Source organism: Brassica rapa, chromosome A07 (assembly GCF_000309985.2).
Source record: "Brassica rapa cultivar Chiifu-401-42 chromosome A07, CAAS_Brap_v3.01, whole genome shotgun sequence".
Lineage (NCBI taxonomy): Eukaryota > Viridiplantae > Streptophyta > Magnoliopsida > Brassicales > Brassicaceae > Brassica > Brassica rapa.
Genome location: NC_024801.2, coordinates 12,817,858 through 12,826,049, shown reverse-complemented (window position 1 = coordinate 12,826,049; position 8,192 = coordinate 12,817,858). Strand labels below are relative to the sequence as shown.

The 8,192-nt window shown below is 30.9% G+C and overlaps 1 long non-coding RNA gene across 1 annotated transcript; it reads left to right on the top strand.

Annotated features, from left to right (window-relative positions):
• Positions 1-1,067: 1,067 nt before the first annotated feature.
• On the top strand, positions 1,068-6,675 carry LOC117126869. Its single transcript, XR_004449604.1, has 3 exons — positions 1,068-2,416; positions 2,543-5,094; positions 5,221-6,675. It is a non-coding gene; the product is annotated as an uncharacterized LOC117126869 (long non-coding RNA).
• Positions 6,676-8,192: the final 1,517 nt, after the last annotated feature.

The following is an 8,192-nucleotide window of genomic DNA, read 5'->3' as shown; positions in this document are numbered from 1 at the left end:
ACTTGCCAAGCCACTCGCTAGAACCTCACGCTAGAAGCTCATGGTCTAACGAGCTGGGGGGCTAACTGTTGGGGTCAAAATCGGTCACGACAGAATTAATGTCTGAAAGTCCGTAAAAATCAGCATGAACGTTTTTACGAAAAGTAATCTTCGACCGAGCGTCCGTCCCGCTCGGTCGCTACGTAGCGACCAAGCGTGCATTCTGTTTGTTCATTACGTAACGATTCCGAAACGTCGATACGACATCAGTTCATGCATTCTCGTCTATCCTACGATGCTATCTCCCGAAGACCATAGCGAACTCAGTTCATGTCTTCCGACCATTCTAAGACATCAATCAAACTTTTCGGTAAAAACCGCGGAAAGTTCCTTCTTTATCGAAAGAAGTCGTAATAAACGTTTCGAGTCGGAAGACGGCCCAAAGGGACCTAAGACACGACTCGGGCCCAACTTACGATTTTTTAACCAAAAGCCCATAAACCGTATGACGGTTTACGCTTGGCGCGCAAGGAAGGATAAATGTCAAGTTTCCGCGGATAAATATGAAATTTTGAGGATAATTACGAAAATCGGAAAAAATGGAATATCTCCATTTTATGCTATGACGGCTTAAGGGCAGAAGAGTAAAAGCGTAAACCGACCTTGGAGCTAGTATATAAGGAGTCCTAGGCGAGAGGCATGGTGGAGGACTTTTAGACTCATAATTCTCTGCACTTAGAAACTTGAGGCTTTATTCTCAACAAGTTTGGTTTCTATGACTGGCACTCAATTACTAGTCGAACTCGCCCAGGCAGTTCGATCTCTTCTCCAGATCTATCTATTGAACTACGTTCGGCTTGATCCTCGAAAGGGGTACGTAGGCAGCCTTTAACAAGGTTCAGTCCGAAATCAATCAAAAACATTTTCTGTATCTTTTTCGTCTTTTGTTATCGAGCTGCGACTCAACTAGGTTTGAGCTTTTAGGCCGCTAGAACTAGATAATTCACTGACAGCCTTTGCGGTCAAAGCTTTTATGATCTCTTGTAATGAGCGCAACGCTCTTACGCAGACTCGAAATAAGATCTACTGGTTTCTCTAAACTAGTTTGTTATCTTTTCACGATTTCCGCATATATTTGGTCACTTGTCGTTGGCTCTCGCAGAGATCCGGGACCTCTGGGAAATTATTGTTTTCTTAGTTTCCTAATTTAAACGTAAATTGACAGTGCGAATTTCAGTTCCCACATAACATTGATCGACAGTCATTACGTGTTCACAAGCGAGAGCTGCAACACTGGACTTAGATAATTTATCAGACTCGCAGAGACAGCTGGATAGTACAAAACATGAACCAATTCCTTCAAACCCGAGACCTTAAGTTTACCCTACTCTGCTATACACACTAGGCCACGTTGATTTTCTTAGTATCATTCACATAAGCTACATATTATACATGTATGTGTTTTAAAAATTAAAAATAGATCCAAAATAAATCCATCAATAATCTATGATTAATCCATGATTCTTTCATTAGGCGTTAGGCCCTGTCCGAATGTACGTATAGCGCCTAGCAAGTTTCCGAACAATGATTGTACGGTATACTTATTATTATTTTGTTTTCATATTCCTAATGAATAATTTAAATAAAATATTGTTTTAATAAAAATATTTATTTTCTTTTGGAATATTGTAAGGGATTATGTATCTTATGAAGGCACACAATGGTCAATCTTTTTCCAGTGTCATTTAGATTATGGTTTTTTTTTTTAAATTCAAACCATGCAGTTGTAGTGGTGGTTTAGCTTAGGTTTGGTTATGTAAATTCTTTTTTTTTTTTGGTAAAATGTTAAAATATTCTAGCTAAGTTTTTGTTGATGGTTTTTTCACTAAATAAGATTATTAGTTTAAAATAATTGATTAATGCTGCCAGATACGTTACTTTTATAAAAAAGGTTATTATTTTATTTAACTTATTACTTTGAAATAGGAAAAACTAAAATAAGTAAACCATACAATGAATGCATAACCAATTTAGCAGTATATCCATAAAATTCAATGAATATCTCAGTAATAAAGGACAAATTGAGAAAATAGACCACAAAATATAATTTATTTAAGATATTATGAAATATTCTTAAGACCTTTAATTACATTTGTTAATATATAGATGACTTACACTATTTTAAAGATTTATATTAATTAATTTATTTATTTTTCTTAAAAGAATAATCTTTTATGATTTATATTTTAGATACTAGAGTAATAAGGTTGCTCTTACATAATTTTATATATATAATCTCAACTGTACATCCTTAGGAAATACAACCATCAATTAGCAAACAAACACACCGTTAAGTAGAAGAGTATTAGGATAATGTCATCATCACATCTTGCTATCATGTGCCTCATCATGATATCTCTTGTTCCTCTAAATCAATGTATGTACAATGCAATGATGCATATATAAAATATTTTCAATTTTCTATCATTTTATCATGATAGGCATTGCAACTATGCATATAATATTATATTCTCATTTTTAATCCAATTTTTTTCTTATATAGTGGGAAACGCCGATGGTTTAGACTTCGACAGAAAATGTGTCCGTCTCCTTGGATGTACCGGAAGACGTTGTATTTGCTGTAACAACGCACCATAAATATTAAAATGTTATGATACTCAAGCAGCATGTATGGCACATTGCACGAACCCAACTATTTGAGTGGCTTACGAAACTTAAAAAAAATTAAAATATAATCATGTGGAATATCTCAATAAATATAATATATATTATAAAATAAAGATGTTAATAAACTTTTACTTTAGGTATCAAAATATATTTATATATATCTAGCATCTAATTTATAATATATGTATGATTAAGAATAATACAAATTTGTGTAGCAGAAAAAATAGAATAATTTTATCGTTGTGTTCAATACTGTTGACATGATTCGACATTCACATTTTCTCTTTTTATCTTTGTAGTTTGTATTCTTGATCAGCTCTCTTTTTTTCTCTACTTGTAGTTTGTATTTGATATGTTCTATTTTTATAGATAATTTATCTTTCTTTCTTTTGCTATATCAAAGAGAAAATATCATACCATAACAGATCAGTGGGATAATCATGGTTTTAAGCTTCTCAATCAGAAAAACAAAATTAGCTTTTTATTTCTCTTTAAAGCTTTTCCTACTACATACTACCATATTCCTCTTTGCTTTTCCTCATACTTCCACACATACACGTAGAATATCGAATGACACAAACCTCTTGTCGTCGATTGATAAAGACGCGATAAGATGGGCCGACTTGTTCATGGCCGACTTAAGCCCAGAAGATCCACATAATTACAAGACTACCCTTGGCCGCCTCTCACCTAGTTTTTATGTACTTTGCCGTTGTATTAGGAAACATAACTTCTTTTATCATCTTTTATTCACAACATATAGTTATAGGATTTTCTGTAGATTTAGATATAAGATCCAATACTCCTTCAGAGCTTGTATTAGAACTCCATTGATTTCTTACTCTATTCTATTTATGAATTCTATTCAGACTATTGCTATGTTTTGCTTTATCATGTCGGAGTAGTTTCCCTTGTTAGATTTAGGGTAAAATAGTGCTTTGATGGATTAGCCAAAATTATTGAATTGTTAGGGTGATTACATAGATACCAATCATTAGAATTGGTATTAATGCTTATGTTATGGAGTAGCTAATTAGAACCACATGAATTTATTCTCTTGATTTAGGTTGCTAGATACATGTGAAAGCTCGTCTAGGAACGTTAGTGAACTTATCAAATCGGACTATAAAACCAATCTAAAGTATTGTCGATAGACACTAGAAAGGTAGCATTGATTGACAGTCATTACGTGTGCACAAGCAAGAGCTGCAACACTGGACTAAGATAATTTATCCGACTCGCAGCGACAGATGGATATATTTACAGTAGAGCTCAAGTTCTAGTCCCAGTTTCGTCATACTGCACTTATTAAACCTAAAATTAAAAAAATAGTACAAAACATGCACCAATTCCTTCAAAACCGAGACCTTAATTTTACCTACTCGGCTATACACACTCGGCCATGCTGATTTTCTTAATATCATTCACATAAGCTACATATTATACATGTATGTGTTTTAAAAATTAAAAATTGATCCAAAATAAATCCATCAGTAATCTATGATTAATCCCTGATTCTTTCATTAGGCGCTAGACCCTGCCCGAATGTACGTATAGCGCCTAGCGAGTTTCCGAAAAATAATTGTACGGTATACTTATTATTATTTTGTTTTCATATTCCTAATGAATAATTTAAATAAAATATTCGTTTAATAAAAATATTTATTTTCTTTTGGAATATTGTAAGGGATTATGTATCTCATGAAGGCACACAATGGTCAATCTTTTTCCAGTGTCATTTAGATTATGTTTTTTTTTTTTAAATTCAAACCATGCAGTTTTAGTGGTGGTTTAGCTTAGGTTTATTTAGGTAAATTCTGTTTTTTTGGTAAAATGTTCAAATTTTCTAGCTAAGTTTTTGTTGATGGTTTTTTCACGAAATAAGATTATTAGTTTAAAATAATTGATTAATGATTACAGATATTTTACTTTTATAAAAAAAATATTATTTTATTAAACTTATTACTTTGAAATAGGAAAAACTAAAATAAGTAAACCATACAATGAATGCATAACCAATTTAGCAGTATATCCATAAAATTCAATGAATATCTCAGTAATAAAGGACAAATTGAGAAAATAGACCACAAAATATAATTTATTTAAGATATTATGAAATCTTCTTAAGACCTTTAATTACATTTGTTAATATATAGATAACTTACTCTATTTTAAAGATTTATATTAATTAATTTATTTACTTTTCTTAAAAGAATAATCTTTTATGATTTATATTTTAGATACTAGAGTAATAAGGTTGCTCTTACATAATTTTATATATATAATCTCAACTGTACATCCTTAGGAATTACAACCATCAATTAGAAAACAAACACACCGTTAATTAGAAGAGTATTAGGATAATGTCATCATCACATCTTGCTATCATGTGCCTCATCATGATTTCTCTTGTTCCTCTAAATCAATGTATGTACAATGCAATAATGCATATATAAAATATATTCAATTTTCTATCATTTTATCATGATAGGCATTGCAACTATGCATATAATATTATATTCTAATTTTTAATCCAATTTTTTTCTTATATAGTGGGAAATGCCGATGGTTTAGACTTCGACAGAAAATGTGTCCGTCTCCTTGGATGTACCGGAAGACGTTGTATTTGCTGTAACAACGCACCAGAAATATTAAAATGTTATGATACTCAAGCAGCATGTATGGCACATTGCACGAACCCAACTATTTGAGTGGCTTTAGAAACTTTAAAAAAATTAAAATATAATCATGTGGAATATCTCAATAAATATAATATATATTATAAAATAAAGATGTTAATAAACTTTTACTTTGGGTATCAAAATATATTTATATATCTCGCATCTAATTTATAATATACTTATGATTAAGAATAATACATATTTGTGTAGCAGAAAAAATAGAATGATTTTGTCGTTGTGTTCAATACTGTTGACATGCTTCGACATTCAGATTTTCTCTTTTTATCTTTATAGTTTGTATTCTTGACCTGCTCTCTTTTTTCTCTACTTGTAGTTTGTATTTGATATGTTCTATATTTATAGATAATTTATCTTTCTTTCTTTTGCTATATCAAAGAGAAAATATCATGCCATAACAGATCAATGGGATAATCATGGTTTTAAGCTTCTCAATCAAAAAAAAAATTAGCTTTTTATTTCTCTCTAAAGATTTTCTTACTACATACTACCATATTTCTCGTTACTTTTCCTTATACTTCCACACATACACGTAGAATATCGAATGACACAAACCTCTTGTCGTCGATTGATAAAGACGCGATAAGATGGGCCGACTTGTTCATGGCCGACTTAAGCCCAGAAGATACACATAATTACAAGACTACCCTAGGCCTTCTTTCACCTAGTATTTATGTACTTTGCCGTTGTATTAGGAAACATACCATCTTTTATCATCTTTTATTCACAACATATAGTTATAGGGTTTTCACTAGATTTGGATAAAAGATCCAATACTCATTCAGAGCTTGTATTGGAACTCCATTGATTTCTTACTCTATTCTATTTATGAATTCTATTCAGACTATTGCTATGTTTTGCTTTATCATGTCGGAGTAGTTTCCCTTGTTAGATTTAGGGTAAAATAGTGCTTTGATGGATTAGCCAAAATTATAGAATTGTTAGGGTGATTACATAGATACCAATCATTAGAATTGGTATTAATGCTTATGTTATGGAGTAGCTAATTAGAACCACATGAATTTATTCTCTTGATTTAGGTTGCTAGATACATGTGAAAGCTCGTCTAGGAACGTTTGTGAACTTATCAAATCGGACTATAAAACCAATCTAAAGTATTGTCGATCGACACTAGAAAGGTAGCATTGATTGACAGTCATTACGTGTTTACAAGCAAGAGCTGCAACACTGGACTAAGATAATTTATCAGACTCGCAGCGACAGCTGGATATATTGACAGTAGAGTTCAAGTTCTAGTCCAAGTTTCGTCATACTGCACTTACTAAACCTAAAATTAAAAAAAATAGTACAAAACATGCACCAATTCCTTCAAAACCGAGACCTTAAGTTTAACCTACTCGGCTATACATCTGAAAGCTCGTCTAGGAACGTTATTGAACTTATCAAATCGGACTATAAAACCAATCTAAAGTATTGTCGATCGACACTAGAAAGGTAGCATTGATTGACAGTCATTACGTGTTTACAAGCAAGAGTTGCAACACTGGACTAAGATAATATATCAGACTCGCAGCGACAGCTGGATATATTTACAGTAGAGTTCAAGTTCTAGTCCAAGTTTTGTCATACTGCACTTACTAAACCTAAAATTAAAAAAATAGTACAAAACATGCACCAATTCCTTCAAAACCGAGACCTTAAGTTTAACCTACTCGGCTATACACACTCGGCCATGCTGATTTTATTAGTATCATTCACATAAGCTACATATTATACATGTATGTGTTTTAAAAATTAAAAATAGATCCAAAATAAATCCATCAGTAATTTATGATTAATCCCTGATTCTTTCATTAGGCGCTACTCCCTTCCCGAATGTACGTATAGCGCCTAGCGAATTTCTGAACAATAATTGTACGGTATAGTTATTATTATTTTGTTTTCATATTCCTAATGAATAATTTAAATAAAATATTTGTTTAATAAAAATATTTATTTTCTTTTGGAATATTGTAAGGGATTATGTATCTCATGAAGGCACACAATGGTTAATCTTTTTCCAGTGTCATTTAGATTATGGTATTTTTTTTTAAATTCAAACCATGCAGTTGTAGTGGTGGTTTAGCTTAGGTTTATTTAGGTAAATTCTGTTTTTTTGGTAAAATGTTCAAATTTTCTAGCTAAGTTTTTGTTGATGGTTTTTTCACTAAATAAGATTATTAGTTTAAAATAATTGATTAATGATTACAGATATTTTACTTTTATAAAAAAATTATTATTTTATTTAACTTATTACTTTGAAATAGGAAAAAACTAAAATAAGTAAACTATACAATGAAAGCATAACCAATTTAGCAGTATATCCATAAAATTCAATGAATAACTCAGTAATAAAGGACAAATTGAGAAAATAGACCACAAAATATAATTTATTTAAAATATTATGAAATCTTCTTAAGACCTTTAATTACATTTGTTAATATATAGATAAATTACTCTATTTTAAAGATTTATATTAATTAATTTATTTACTTTTCTTAAAAGAATAATCTTTTATGATTTATATTTTAGATACTAGAGTAATAAGGTTGCTCTTACATAATTTTATATATATAATCTCAACTGTACATCCTTAGGAAATACAACCATCAATTAGCAAACAAACACACCGTTAAGTAGAAGAGTATTAGGATAATGTCATCATCACATCTTGCTATCATGTGCCTCATCGTGATTTCTCTTGTTCCTCTAAATCAATGTATGTACAATGCAATGATGCATATATAAAATATATTCAATTTTCTATCATTTTATCATGATAGGCATTGCAACTATGCATATAATATTATATTCTCATTTTTAATC